The following is a 16,120-nucleotide window of genomic DNA, read 5'->3' as shown; positions in this document are numbered from 1 at the left end:
AGACAGACGGACAGACGGACAGACGGACAGACGGACATGGCTAGATCGACTCGGCTAGTGATCCTGATCAAGAATATACATAGTTTATAGGGTCGGAAACGCTTCCTTCTACCTGTTACATACTTTTGCACGAATCTAATATACCCTTTTACTCTACGAGTAACGGGTATAATCAGTATTAGGCTATTTTTTTTGTTATTTTTTGGACCTGTCTTCAGTTGTTAATTTATCCATTAGGAATGCTAATATGTGACATTGTTTTGTACTGAATGATTCATTTACATGTTAAACTATTAAGTTAAAAGCAAAACATCCGGCAATTGAGGTATAGAGGTAAAGAAATCCACTTTACAAAACAGTCGGAAAAAATTTCCCGAGCGACATGTCCCGAGCGAATGTGTTTGAAACTGCATACCAAAAAAACGGCAAACAATTTTTGAGTAAAAACAAAACCATTTCATAGCGACATGTTTAAACAACATTCTACAAAAAAAGAAAATATTTGTCCCGAGCGAATACGGCAGTTTTTTAACGATATCTTAAAAACTAGAAATGGTACAAAATCAAGATTTTTACACAAAATAGAGCTTGGGAAGAGTGAAAAGAAAATCCCATTATTAAAATTAAAATCCATTTTTTTCCCATTTTTTTCAAATTTTAAAGTGTGCAAACGTCCCGAGCGACAATATGGGCATATGTGCTTTGTGGTTTCACCTACAAGTGCACATTAAAATAATTGTAAAATTCTGCGTAGGACGGCTACAATCACACTTTGAGTGATATTTTAAGCGAAATAATATCCTTCACAAAATAATCTTTATTTCTGAGCGATATTTTTTTCGCTTACAAAATAATCATTAAATGTTGATTTTTATTTTTTACTCAAAAAAAATAATCATTATTTTCGGTCCCTGGTATGAAGTGATTACGTTTCGCCTCAGCAATGATTTCATTGATTAATTTCCTATTTGTTTTAAAATCGTTATAAAAATTATCTGTCTTGTAGCGTTTCCATTTCGCATATGATTTGTTGCGTTTTTGTATTAGGTTTTTTATATTACAATTAAACCACGATTTGGCGCTGTGTTTACACACACTTTCCGTTGTAAAATTTCTAGCTGAGTGTTAACCTCAGCAGTGCAATATATGGAGGTCCAGTCGCAAGAGTCAGCACTAAGTGAAGTGTAGTCTATGTAGATGAAGTCCCCATACTCTATGTAATAGTCATTATGGTCAAGATTAATGTTGTACGTGAAAACGATCATATTTAATCATATTTTTAAATTTTTTTACAGTCACTAACATAGAATACATCAAGTAGGGTGTTGCATGTACTGGAAAAATGTGTAGGATATTTAAAGTTTACAGGAAATAAGCCAAGTCATTCCATATCGTTTGACAAATGCTTTTCAATTAAAATATTACTGTTGAAATCGCCACCAAGAATTACGTCATTGTATTTTAATGAGAGGGTAGATAACAAGTCAATCAGCTCAGAGTATTCAGTTGTTTTGTGTGGTCTGTAGATACAGCCAACTAAAATTTATGTGTTTTCTCTTTTGTTGAAGACATTTAGGAATATATAATCAATCCCACTTGTCTCCGGTTGGACACATACCGTTTTAGCGTTTAATTTCTTGTTTATATAAATAGCAACACCTCCACCTCGACCACTACGATCGGAGCGAAAAAGATTAAAGCTTTCACACATAATTGACATATCACTAACATCTGAGACAAACCACGTTTCGGTTATACACAGATATCATCAATATTCGAGTTTATAAATAAAAAACGGAATTCCTCAATCTTTTGTGCTAAGTTTTGTGCATTCAAGAATATTTTTAAGCCTGGTTTTTGTTTGGCTAGAATTCTGATTACTACCTGGCTTGTCCTGGAGATGAATGGACTATCCATACTTAGTACATAAAAATACACGCAATTCATTGCTAACTTCACACACAATTTATTTTCTAAAAATAAAATAAAATAAAATAGTAAATACTAGGGGAGTGTAGGGTAATTTGACGAGTAGGGTAATGTGACGAACTCGTCGAATCTCATATATGACGTCACGACAAAAATTCCAAATAAATGTAGTCGTCTCCCCTTATCGTTTCGACAATGTATTTACAGTAATATTAATAAGAAGTCCCGTAATTTGTTCGTGAGGTAATTTTCGCTAAAAATGTAGTGCGCAAACTAGCAAAACTATTCAATTTACTTGTGTTTCAGCAGTGACAGAGCAAAGATGAGTGGAAAATAAAATCAGGAAAATATATGCACGTATACATGAGATCTTTATCAACAGTTTTTGGTACTTTGTGTTTTTTTCTTTTGCGCCGTTTGAGAGTGACACCGTTTTTTCTCCAAGTCTACCTTGTAGGGTATCGTGACGAACTTTTTGTAGGGTATTGTGACAAACTTTTTTTATTCAAGAATTTTTATTGTTATCGTTGATTACACAGGCCGACAGTGTTTTTGGTGCAGCCCTATGGGCATTAAATTGTGTTAATATAGACGGGTATAAGCATATCTGCCTACTTAGTTTTCCCGTTTAACGGGTGGTATTTGTGCAATCGCGGTTTGAAAAAATAGTGTTGGGGCGGGGGTGGCTTGATTGTAGGAGCGCTGATGAGTCCCAGGGAAATGGATCCGCGCAGAAATAAGTTTCGAAAACACGGGAGAACTTTTCGGGGTATTGCGCGACGTGCGGCTGTTTATTATTACACATGTAAATAGGAACTGATTACAATAATCTAAACTTAGTGGCTCCAGAGTGGAGCGGAGACTTGGGGGAGAGTTGGAGAGGGAGAGCGAAGGGCAGTGCGAGCGAGCGAGATGTGGAGATCTGGAGAAAACTGCCGCTCGACACTGCCTGCCGAAATTACACGCCCTTTTGGCGTGAACATTCTCCCCCCCCTTGCGAGGACCACCGTAGCAAGACCCTCAGTAGAGTAGACTCAGGAACATGATTGAAGCGATGATCGGTCTTTCTTATGTAGTAGAGTGTGGTGGCCCTTTCCACACTTGTGGCAGTGGTCATCACTGCGGCAGGAGTCCTCGGAATGATCGTGGGCCAAGCAATTGGAACAGTACTTGTGGATACGTACTTCCTGGAGCCGTTTCTCGGCACTAAGCCGCAGAAAGCGGTGGCATTTCCGTAGCGGATGGATCTTTTGGCAGACTCGGCATTGGTAGGATTTAATACCTCGGGAACGTCTGCCATCCAAGGCGGGATATGGAACCCAATAGTCGGAATTCTTTGTAGGAAGGACCCTTATAATCGGGTCCGGATCGGAAATTCTATTAGTCCCACACGCGTTGGAAACACGCGCTGAGAAGGACGAAATTCTGTATGGGATTGAGGCCGATACTGGCTCTGGAGGTCTGGATGCAATCGAAGTCATTGTAGAATTGTTGCTTGGATGCAACAGCGTATGATGTCGACTTTGGCAAGTGAAACAAGTGTTAGGGCTTGTGCAATCCTGCAATTTATGGCTGCTTGCAAAGCAGTTGGAGCATAGCTGTTTATCTTGGATGTAGGCTAGACGATCATTTAACTGCATTTGGAGAAAGCGTGGACATATACGAATGGGGTGTTTTTCCTTTAAACACAGATCGCAGCCTTTGGGTATTGGAAGTACCCTCGTGGAAAATGAATTTATTTTTGGAAGTTCTGCCAATGCATTTGTGGCTTTGGACTGGACTTTAAGTAAATTAGCAGGCCGGATGCTATCGACGGCCTCTAGAGTTCGATGGCGGTTAGTTAAGAAGGAATTAAGCTCGAGCCAAGTGGGAATTTCGGCTTTATTTTGGATGGATTGCTCCCATAATGAGAGCGTGAGCTTTGGAAGCTTCGTGGAGCACATGTAAACGAGGATAGGGTCCCAATTCTCAATGTTAATGCCGGAAATTTGTAAGGACGTTAAGCAACCTTGAATGGTGTGTTGAAGTTCCTTTAAGGCTGCTCCAGACTCTTGTGCTATGGATTGCACATTGAAAAAGGATTTAAGGTGGCTGTTAACCTGCAATCGCTTATTTTCGAAACGCTCAGTGAGATTTGTCCAAGCTGAGCGAAAGCCTTCATTGGTGAGTGGGGATCTGGAAACTATGGAATGAGCTTCGCCACTAGTTTTTGAATTTAAATGAAATAACTTTTCAACGGAAGTGAGACTAGGATTGTCTATATATATCGCCTTGAAAAGGTCCCGGAAAGTCGGCCAGCGAAGATAATCGCCCGAGAAAACCTCTGTGTCGATAGGAGGGAGTCGACAGCCATAAGATCTTGAACTTTGGGACGGAGTTACTGGAGCTTGAGATACTTGGGTGGAGCCCTGTTGGATTTCGATTTGCTCGAGAATCTGAGCGGCGAACTTTTCGTATACATCGTACGTTTCGTTGTATTTCGCTTTAAGAATGGATTTGGCGTCTGCGGCGCTCTCGCCTGCAGCCACAATGCATTCGGAGCATGTGTCGTATGCCTCCTTTACCTTTTGCCATAAGGAGCTGACGTGCTCCCTACGGATTTTGCAGGCGGATAAGGTTGGTGTGGATGCACCGGGAACATTTAATGTGGCTTCAAGATGACTGAGAGTTTCAGCTGTAGCAATAAATTTGTTTAAAGCTGCGGTTGCCATTACGAATAAAAAGTAAAATTTAAATTGATCACACAAAAAATTATTTTTAAAAAAATTAGTAATTTTTCAGGTGCGAATTGGAGTTTTAGGAACCAATCGATAGTCGCAAGGATATACGGCCACTTTAGAATTTGTCGTGGAATTTTTGAATGATTTGGACTAAGATAAAAAATAAATATTAATTAAATAAATAATTAAAGTTTTCACGAAAGTACGGTCACACTGTACGGATGGAATCGGATCGAATATTTATGTACTAGTTTTAGTAGAAGTTATTTCGTAATTAATATGGTTGTTTTTCTCAAGTATATTTTGAACGAATAATATTCGTTATTTTTTTTGGTACCCTGGAACCACGGTGCGTTTCGGAATATGTAAGAGTTCGTACGTATGTAACGAACCAGATGGATAGCGGATTGCGAAAATTGTGGAGACTTCGAGTACGTATGTCTGCAGAGAACAGCTGGATAGAGAAAGGGCACCGATTGCGGGAGTTTTTGCGACTTATGTATATATATGTATGTATATTTTTGTCTGCTGCACAAAGTAATTGCCGGTGTAAATTATTAGAAATTTAAGCTTTGTATTTGGACTTGGAAATAATTTGGGATTGATCGTAGAAAAAAACTATGTTGATGTGGACCGTATTCGAAATTGTATTTGAAGTGGACTGTATTTGAATAGTAGTCGGAGTGGACTGTATTTTGAAATATTTACATATGTAAAAATATATGCACGCAGCAGGAAACACAGTACAAAAAAACGAAAGCTGCCAATTTCGGCGGATCACTTTGAATTTGAAATGTTCACTGTGGCTGGATTATATATTTTTACACACACTTGGAAAATAAATGGAATTCACAGAACACGAATATATTTGTTTTTTAAATAAAATATAAAAATGGTTGTGTGGAACTGGAACTGTTAATTATTTGCTTTGTATGTGCACAATATTGGAAAAATCTTTGGCACTAAGGATTTGGAAATGTTTGAACGTAATAACGTAATAATTTCGAGTGTACGAAATTTCGGGAACGGAAAAAATGGAAAAATTGCTGCTCACAAACAAAAGGAATTGGAGTATATATTGGAATATATATATATTAAATGCCGTTGCGTCGGATTAAATCTCTTTTGGATTTAGACAAGAAATCATACAACAAGTTCAACGAAATGGGGTTCGAACAACTTGCTGTATGACCGGCAAATAATAAGAATTGGCAAGCACTTATCTGAAGCGGGTCAAGCCACCGTAGCTGCTGCTGAACGCTGGTCGGAAATATCCGGTCGATGGATCAAATGTTGGGGCGGGGGTGGCTTGATTGTAGGAGCGCTGATGAGTCCCAGGGAAATGGATCCGCGCAGAAATAAGTTTCGAAAACACGGGAGAACTTTTCGGGGTATTGCGCGACGTGCGGCTGTTTATTATTACACATGTAAATAGGAACTGATTACAATAATCTAAACTTAGTGGCTCCAGAGTGGAGCGGAGACTTGGGGGAGAGTTGGAGAGGGAGAGCGAAGGGCAGTGCGAGCGAGCGAGATGTGGAGATCTGGAGAAAACTGCCGCTCGACACTGCCTGCCGAAATTACACGCCCTTTTGGCGTGAACAAATAGCAACATTAATTGTTTTGATTTAAGATATCCTCGAGGGTCTGTGCTTAGTTGTAATAAAACCTATGCCAAAAAATTGCTTAGATGCTCTTCTAAATAATTGCATTTAAGGTTCCATCATAATTTGAGTCAATCAAAGCCTATGAGCCATTGAAGTAATTTGTTCACCTCTATTCCCAACCAACTTGATGCGGTGAACAGGCTTAAAAAAATACAAGGAAAAATATGTGCCCTAAAATATTTGACAGGCATCTAGAGGCGTCTTTCACCGAATTTTTAAGATAAATAAGACCATTATACGTCGAAGGATGGAATTTATAGAGTTTTTTTCATAGGAACGTAAAAAGTAACAAGTATTTTTGAGTAACTATTACGTTACGAGTTGGTCGTGACTTCACACAGTAGGTTTTTTAAAGATAACAGTGGCGTAGCCTTAAAATTGTGGGGGGAGATATTTAACAGGCATACTAACCCCTTGAAAATACAAACTTTCGATGTTCGGCGCCTACTGCTAAACAAATTGAAAGGCAAATTTCTACGAATGTGTCAGATATTTATGTAAAATGGAATTATAAAATTCTTGTTACTTTTCCCGTTCCTACGGAAAAAATTCTATAAATTCCATCCTTTGAAGTACAATAGTGGGTTTTATCTCAAAAATTCGGGAAAAGTCGTGTCTAGATGCCTGTCAAATATTTTACGGCACATATTTTTCCTTGTATTTTTTTAAGACTGTTCACCGCATTAAGTTGGTTGTGAATAGAGGTGAACAAATTACTTCAATGGCTCATAGGCTTTGGTTGACTCAAATAATAATGGAACCTTAAATGCAATTATGTAGATGGGCATCTAAACCATTTTTTGGCATAGGTTTTAATACAGTTGTGCAAAGACTGTCGAAGATATCTTAAATCAAAACATTAAATGTTGCTATTTTTTTCAAACCGCGATTGCACAAATACCACCAGTTAAACGCGAAAACGAAGTATGCAGATATTCTTATATACGTCTATATTAACATATTTTAATGCCCATAGGCCTGCACCTTTTAATAAAGTCCATTTTGTTGACCTGTGTTATTTGTAATAAAAATATAATAATACCAGATAACATTTACTGCTGCAGTTTTATTGTTGTTTTTAATAGTGACGTCAGTTTAATTTAATTTTAAAAAAAATTGCACATCGACCTTTTTTTTTTTTGTAAGTTTGGGTATTATTTTATTACTTCCTTCTTTTCCGTATCGAAAATAACTTTTCCGTAAATTATATATAAAAAAATGTATTTTTTTGTTTGTGAAAAGGATGATGTACACCAAACGCTGTGGGATTTGGCTACGTTGAAATTTCGAATCCAAATTTTTCAGAAATATGACCATTTTTCAGGCACAACACCAAAGTCCTCCAGATTAGGCAAATTACTAAAGGTCCTCCAGTTCAGGCACCTCAATAAAAGTCCCCCAGTTCAGGCACAACACCAAAGTCCTCCAGATTAGGCACATTACTAAAGGTCCTCCAGTTCAGGCACCTCAATAAAAGTCCTCCAGTTCAGGCACAACACTAAAGTCCTCCAGATCAGGCACATTACCAAAAGTCCTCCAGTTCAGGCACAATACTAAGAGTCCTCCAGACAAGGCATACCGCGTCAAGGTCCTCCAGAAAGAACACCGCTACCAGGTCAAACAGGATCTATGGCAACAGTTTCGTGATCTGGACCCCGAGATTAGAGAAATGGCACGACCACGAGAAGACGCAATCCACTACCACCAGCACCAAAGGAGCTGGACGCATCAATAAGCAAGGCAATCCGACTATTGCAATTACGATGTACCGAAATGGAATCATCCCTCAACCTAGCATCCCATGCTACTACCATCACACCTGGGGAATACCTACAATGACCACAATTCCACGACCTCTTCATGGAACTAGTTCACAATCAACTGTACGCTCCTGCACAAAAGCTACATCTGCTTCAAGGTGCACTTAAGGGGGAAGCAAGAAATATATTAACAGATACAGCATTCTCCCAAGGAGAATATGAAGACACCTGGCGACGATTAAAGACCAGATACCAAAATTGGAAAATATTAATCTTCACTGCACTCGCAAAGATTTTTGACCACGAGCCCATCAATGGGTCGGCTACTCAAATCCGAGCGCTGCATGATACTGTCGAAAGATCTCTAAGCACACTTAAAAGTGTAGAAATCGACACACAGACATGGGATCCAATTTTAGGATTCCTAATACGAGAAAAGCTTGATCACAAGACACTAGCAGCATTAGAGGACGCTGCCGACGCACCCACAGAAGTGCCCACTCTACCAAGCGTTCTAAGTTTCTTGGAACGAAGATCTTGCATGCTAGAAATATTAGATGAACAACCAAGTAGAAGACAGCCAATGTTCGCAACCGATTCAACCATTTCCGACTGTAAAACCACCGGAGGCTCAAGCCTGTGCAATGTAATCACAGGTCTTCTCGAAACAGAAACCTCGTGTGATGCAAAAATAAAGCCGGGCTTAGAAGAAGGAGTAGACGATCATGCAGGACCTCATCCGGTTTTTGAGGAACAAAAGGATGACAATCCGATGGATGACCTCCAACTCGAAGAGCTGTGTACAAATAACCAACCTGTCGAAATAACAAAAGATAGCGAACGGATAAATAGGATCTCTCATAATGAAGATAGGATGCATTTAACGAACTTAGTATTGGTGGATCATGACATAATTGAGCCTGAAGGTACTTGTAACCAAGTAAGAACCATCGAAACTGACTCAAGCGACCAAGGACCAACGATTAGACCGAATAAGTCCTTGCAGCTAGCGGAAAACCAGCCAGCAAGTTAACTACTTAGAAAAATCAGCTCAACTTCTCATCAACTTCGAAACTACGCAAATTCTGAACTGTTGATGATATTTCTAAAGTTAACTAAGAAGCATTTAAGGGTTGTTGGAGAAATTCCACATACTTTAGACAGTCCAAATGATCAATTTCTACAAGGTCACAACTTCAGTCCCCATGGTAATGCTATAATATTTGTCGCAAGGGCGATCGTTCATCAGCAACAAGAAAACAGGAAGGACGTTAATCCGAAGCTTGAATCTCGACAGCAGAAGGAAGGATCTGACACTTTCATGGAGATGGTAGCTGCGGACTATACAAATCGGTCAAGAGGTGACCCACATCACGCTTTAATTGAGGGTACCCCTCAATGGGGGGGGAGAATGTTCGTTATCAATGTTGCTCAACATGACCAACGTTCGTACTCTATGTTGCTCAACATGATCAACGACCAACAACTCTAGCACTGATTTATTGTGAATTTGGTACTAGCTTATATACTACTTGGATAACACGGAAGTTTAGTGTAAAGAATAGTGGAATTGGTTGTATTCTGGAGTAGGTCAGAATGTTTTGATTATGGTTGGGTCGGTTGACTCTGCAGAAAGTGCTGACTGCTTGGCGGGTCAGTGAGACGTCGAGTCAACCGTTGACATTGACTATGTAGAATATGCTGATCAGCAAATAGTATCTGCCGTGAGTGTAACTGGACGCCTGATACTGTTACCAATAATACTACTGCTAGAGTTGTTGGTCGTTGATCATGTTGAGGAACATAGAGTACGAACGTTGGTCATGTTGAGCAACATTGATAACGAACAATTGCTTTTTTAAAAATGTTGTAGTTTTCGTTCGTTAATTGTTCGTTTAAATAAATTGCCGCATCTGAATCGAAGCCCAGCAGCCGCAGAACTAGAATTTTCTTGTGAGTACGCTTGTATTCGGCGGCATGTCGCAATATCGTTATTTTGTCCCTCAAGTGCTCGAATTTGAGTTTTATTATTGGGTCAACAATAGCGCTCGTCGCGTTGCGTGTTTTGACTCTAAAAATCTCCACAAGTTTTGCTGCCGGAGAGTGAAAAGAAGAGTGTATTAAATAGAGTTTTTAGTGATTCGTCCTCTTTGTAGGGCACACCGTGCAATCTAACTTCGCACTGGACATCAGCATTTTCCTGAGCAGATATTTTTGCGGATAGCTCACTCACTTGCTTCTATGTATGTATGTCATCACCTCGCGAGGTCACCTTCTCCACTTTGGCCTCCAACTTGTCGAAGTTCAACCATAGAGCCTGCAACTCCTTCAACTCCTCCTCCAGTTGTGTTACCCGAGATGTGAGTTGAACCACTTGGTCGCAAACGGCACGCAGCTTCCCTTCCAGTGAAGTTTCAATACGCTCTTCGCAAGAACGCATTACAGACGTTTGTTGTTCGGTCTGCTGCTCCGCATGGGACTTCAGTTTTTCCCCAATGGATTAGCTGGATTAGATGTGGTGAAGGGGCATCTGAGTCCCGACCAGGTTTCAAATCGGTTGCCGTGGTTTTTCCTGCTCGTTTGTGGGCAGGCATGGCTGAGTGTTTTGTTTATGAGTGACTTGTGTTAATTGAGTGTCTTTTGTTGTTACGTTATACACTTCTTTAGCTAGTGCAAGACAATTTTAGTTTTCTTTTGGCTTATGAGTGATTTGTGCTTTTTTTATTGAGTGATTTTCGGGTGTTCCTGCGAGTTAAAATTTAGAATTTTTAATAACAAAAGTTCACGGTTTCACAATATAAAACCACAGTTTTTAATAATCTCGTTACTCTATTTGTGTTCACGAAAAAAATTAAATTGGTTTTGGCAGGTTTTTTCTTCCTTCCTTTGTCAATCAATCAGGTCCGGCTTCTTCTTTGGACCCGTTGGCCAATATGTAGGCTTACCCGGAGAAATAAAGTCAAGCCTGTTTCGTGGTGTTATTATCGCGTTGTAAAGTTGTTTTATCTTGGGGTTAATGAGTCGAGATCCCCAGTGGGTGTGCTTTGCATTGTAGTCACCAGCGGCTACAAATCGGTCACCTAATACATCAAATAGGCTTACGAATTCTTCTTCAGTAATAGAGAAGCGCGGTGGGCAGTATATAGAAACTAGGTTTAGGTAGCCGCTTTGGGTTTCGAGCTGTACTGCTGTTGCTTGGGTATAAGTCGTAGCGAATGATGGCATCTCGTAATGCCTAAAGCGATTCTTTATCAGAATTCCAGTATCTCCATGTGCTGCGAAATGCCTTTCGCATTCTCCTTATAAATATGGCAACCTCTGTAGTTGGCCGTGTGGTTTTCCCCACACTTTTTGCCAGCTTGGTTCTCCATATTTGGAGGACAGTCCATAGTTAAATGTACATCCTCGCAGACAACGCAGACTTCGAACTTTGCAGTATTTTCTCGTATGATCATATTCTTGACAATTCGTACATCGGACGACCCGTTTATGGGGTTCCTCAACCGTTATTCTCCGGTGCAATAGATATTGAAGCTTGTAGATTGGGTGAAATTCATTTTTTATTTATTTTTTATTTCTTTATTTTGCATCCTAGCAATACATGTAATAAAACTCTTAATTTAATGTGCTAGTCACGTTGTGTTATGGCATGGTATTTTAATATTCTTGATCTAAATTACAAATTGTTTTGAGCTAAAACTAATTTTACTAGAAATAAAAGTGTGTACTATAATTAGGTTGATTTGGAAATAAGGTTTGGCTTAGGCTTAGCTTGTATTTTTGGACGCTATTTATTGGTTTTCCTATTGGTTTTCCTAAAACTGGCAGCATCACAGCTTCCAAATACTTCAACGCCATGCAGTAGAGATGGAGTCAGATAGATCTTTGCAAGTAATAATCTGATTTTTAGTGGGAGATATTGCTGACTTAAGTTAAGTTGTCTTAACAGTCCGTACGTTTTTCCTACTGCTCTATCTATGTGGTCATTCCAGGTTAATGTGCTGTTAAAAGTGAACCCAAGGTTAACTACGTGGATAGTGCATAGGATAGTGTTGCATTTTCAATAAGGACTGGTTGAAAACATTCAGTTTTAATTTTTTTCTTGTAAATAACCAGACATTTAGATTTGTTGGGGTTCCTTGCGGTACACCCGTGTAGTACATAGAAATGAAGACTTACAAAATGATGAGACAACACATTGATGACGGCTACTTAGATAGGACAACAAAAGTTTAACAGAGGTTTCGGAAAAAATAAAAAGGTTTGTCGAAATCGAGGAGTGTGAGCAGTGTTACTTAGCTGTTGTCAACTTCTTTCCTAATATCCTCACAGATTTTTATTATAGCTGTTGTGCAGCTTCTGAATGGGCGAAACCCAAATTGAAAATGAAACGTAAGGTTGTTTTTTAAAGTAAATTTTTTATATGAGATGCCATTATGTGCTCGAAAGCTTTAGAAAGATAGGGAAGAATGGCTATAAGCCTGTACCCATCGTTACCTTTGGGTACTGGTATGATTTTAGTAATTTTAATTTTAAAGTAATGGCAGAATTAAAAATTTAGGTTACATATGGTAAAACTTGAGGCAGTTTAATTTTTAAGAATTTTGGATTAATATCGTCCAGGCCTGTGGCATTTGCTTTATTTAGAGTACAGCTTCAAGGACATCACCTTGATTAACACACAAAAAGATAAATCTATTATCACAGTTGAGTAAAGGAGTTGTCTTCAGGTACGAGTTAGAAACGATATCAGGTACTGGGACATTAACGAATAAGTTATTGAGGTGGTTAACATCAACGTGTGATTGACGGGTGATGGGTTTCTTTCCAATCCCTAGAGTTTTTAGGACTGACCAAGTTTGTTTGGTATTTATAGCTTCTTCAAACTTTGAGCGGTAGTGTAAGCGTGTGGCCTGGTCTAGTGAGGTGTGGACCTTCGTACGAAGTTTCCTAAATTTTTCATAAAGATAATTTGTCCTATATCGTTTCCACTTGTTGTATGCCAGGTTTCTCAGTTTTATTATATTTTTAATGCTTTCATCAAAACAGGGTTGTTCACTTGGCCTGAAGGACTTCTTACGAAGTGGTACTATTTTGTTATAAATTTGGACAACACTAGACTGCAATTTGTTGACTTGAGAGTCCACCGTGGTCATTGAATAGATTAAATTCCAGTCGCATGAATGAAACTCGATAGATAGTTTCCTCATATCTAGGTTTTTAAAGTCTCTATTTTCTATGGAAAGGTCATTATTTTGAATGTCAAGATCATATGTTAAAAAAATTAGGTCATGTTTTGAAAATACCGGGACAGAAATTTAGTCATATAGAAGGATCTTAGAGTTGTAATTAACAAAAAATACGTCCAACAATGTTTCGGTTGTGCATGAGAAATGGGTCGCGTGTTTGGAGTTATCAGATGCAGTCCTAGTGCTGCCATGTTATCCGAGAGGTGATGCTCAATTAACATATTGCTATTTAGATCGCCTGCTAGAATGATGTTGGTATACTGTAAACTTAAGTTTGTCTGTAGAGAAAACCAATTAGGAGTTTTGAAGACCTTTTATTAGATGTGATTTGGAGGAATATATACTCGATAGCACTACCAACAGGATGGCTACAAATAAATTTTGATTTCAGTCTTTAGTTAATGTAAATTGCAACACCCCCTCCGTGGCCATCACGATCAGATCGAAATAAATTATATCTGCAATATCAACAATGAGGTCAGACATACCCGGGACAAACCATGTTTTTGAGACGCAAATAACATCCACATTAGAACGAACAAACCTATTTTTAAAATCATCAATTTTCTTACTTAAGCTTTGGGCATTGATGTGACATACTTTGTTACTTAAAATGTGTATCATTGCATGACTGCTTGTCCCTATGCATCCTATATATAGTATGCAAACTGTTGCTTGCCATAGTAATATGCAGAAAAAAAAGCGTAACCTACACACCATAAAAAAATTAAATATAATTTTCAGGGAATAACACCAGAACCAATAACCGAAATAAACCGATTCCTAACAGAGAACCGAGACCAAAATAAAAATTTAATTTCGAACCGATTACCGTATTGCTGGTACCGGTAAGGTTTTGGTACTCATTTACTAAATTCTTTTAAAATGTATCAGCTCCCACTTTCCGCTAATCGACTTCGTCCCGTCCCTTTTTAGCAGATGTACTGATCATTTAAGAAAATATCGCTGTAGCAGACACATTTTAAAATCGTTAGTGGGCGACTGTGGGCGTTAGAGGGGGCGTGGCACTCGGCTAAAATAAACTTGCGCTGCGTAAGAAGCCCAAGAATATGTGTGGAAAATCTCAACCTTCTAGCTTTTGTAGTTTCCGAGATCTCAGCGTTCATACGGACAGACCGACAGACGGACATGGCTATATCGACACGGCTAGTGACCCTGAGCAAGAATATATATACTTTATAGGGTCAGAAACGCTTCCTTCTAGCTGTTACATACTTTTGCACGAATACAATATACCCTTTTACTCTACAGCTGCGGTCAAAATTGTAGTAGTATTGCCGCCCTGTGTGTTTAAAGGTTTGTTGTTGTCACTTTTCTTATCCAATTAGTATAATAGTACAATTATAATTAATACAATATTACCAGGAGAAGAAAAATTAGCACAGATCATTACTGCACAGCACAGATATATTAGGGGAGTGTAGGGTAAGGTGACGAACGATTCGTTATTTGAATGTAACTTTTGTAAAAATCAATATTTTTCAAAAGTGTAAACGCAGAAAGTTGCTTACATCTACTGAGCATATCCCTGTAAAATTCGAAATTCCAATGCAGCTAAATCCCACAGCGTTTGGCGTGAACCCTACTTTTTTTGCACTTTCAAAAGTTGTAGGGTAATGTGGCGAACGATTTGTTCTTTAATGTAACTTCTCCAAAAATCAATATTTTTTAAAAGTGTAAAAGCAGAAAGTTGCTTACATTTACTCAGCATATTTCTAAAAAAATTTGGATTCGAAATTTCAACGTAGCCAAATCCCACAGCGTTGGGTGTAAACCATCCTTTTTACAAACAAAAAAATACATTTTTTTATATATTATTTATGGAAAGGTTATTTTCGATACGGAAAAGAAAAAAGTAATAAGATAATACCCAAACTTACAAAAAAAAAATGGTCAAAGTGCAAATTTTTTTTAAAATTAAATTAAACTGACGTCACTATTAAAAACAACAATAAAACTGCAGCAGTAAATGTTATCTGGTATTATTATATTTTTTTTACAAATAATTAACGATAACAGTTAAAATTCTTGAATAAAAAAAGTTCGTCACAATACCCTACAAAAAGTTCGTCACAATACCCTACAAGGTAGACCTGAAGCAAAAACGGTGTCACTCTTAAACGGCGCAAAAGAAAAAAACGCGAGGTACCAAAAACTGTTGATAAAGATCTCATGTATACGTGCATATATTTGCCTGATTTTATTTTCCACTCATCTTTGCTCTGGCACTGCTGAAACACAAGTAAATTGAATGGGTTTGCTAGTTTGCGCACCACATTTTTAGCGAAAATTACCTCACGAACAAATTACGGGACTTCTTATTAATATTACTGTAAATACATTGTCGACACGATAAGGGGAGACGACTACATTTATTTGGAATTTTTGTCGTGACGTCATATATGAGTTTCGACGAGTTCGTCACATTACCCTACTCGTCAAATTACCCTACACTCCCCTACTGAATATCAATTTCAAATTTTTATTTCAAATTTAGTAATACATCTGAGCTAACTACCATGATATTTTCCTCAAAAGAAGCTGTATTTTTCATTCGCGTTTTGTATGTTCGCCAATATGGCTTAGAATCCTTTAAAGATTACGTTCCCCCTATACGATTCATCACTTCAGCCCCATACAAATCGACCCGCCCTACTGTACAGAGTAGAAAGTGATATTTTGTCTTCAGAAATACGCTCGACCTAACAAATATCCTTACCCCTTACACTTCAAATATGCTAGCTAATTTTAAATATGTAAATGTATACGGAACA

At 38.4% G+C, this 16,120-nt stretch overlaps 1 protein-coding gene across 1 annotated transcript in view; it reads right to left on the bottom strand.

Moving 5' to 3' along the window:
• The window catches only part of Gprk1 (G protein-coupled receptor kinase 1), a 366,678-nt gene that overhangs the window by 196,829 nt on the left and 153,729 nt on the right, over positions 1–16,120 (bottom strand). The gene's annotated exons all lie outside the window — the stretch shown is intronic.

This window comes from Drosophila takahashii, chromosome 2R (genome assembly GCF_030179915.1).
Source record: "Drosophila takahashii strain IR98-3 E-12201 chromosome 2R, DtakHiC1v2, whole genome shotgun sequence".
Lineage (NCBI taxonomy): Eukaryota > Metazoa > Arthropoda > Insecta > Diptera > Drosophilidae > Drosophila > Drosophila takahashii.
This window is presented reverse-complemented; position numbering and strand designations above follow the sequence as displayed.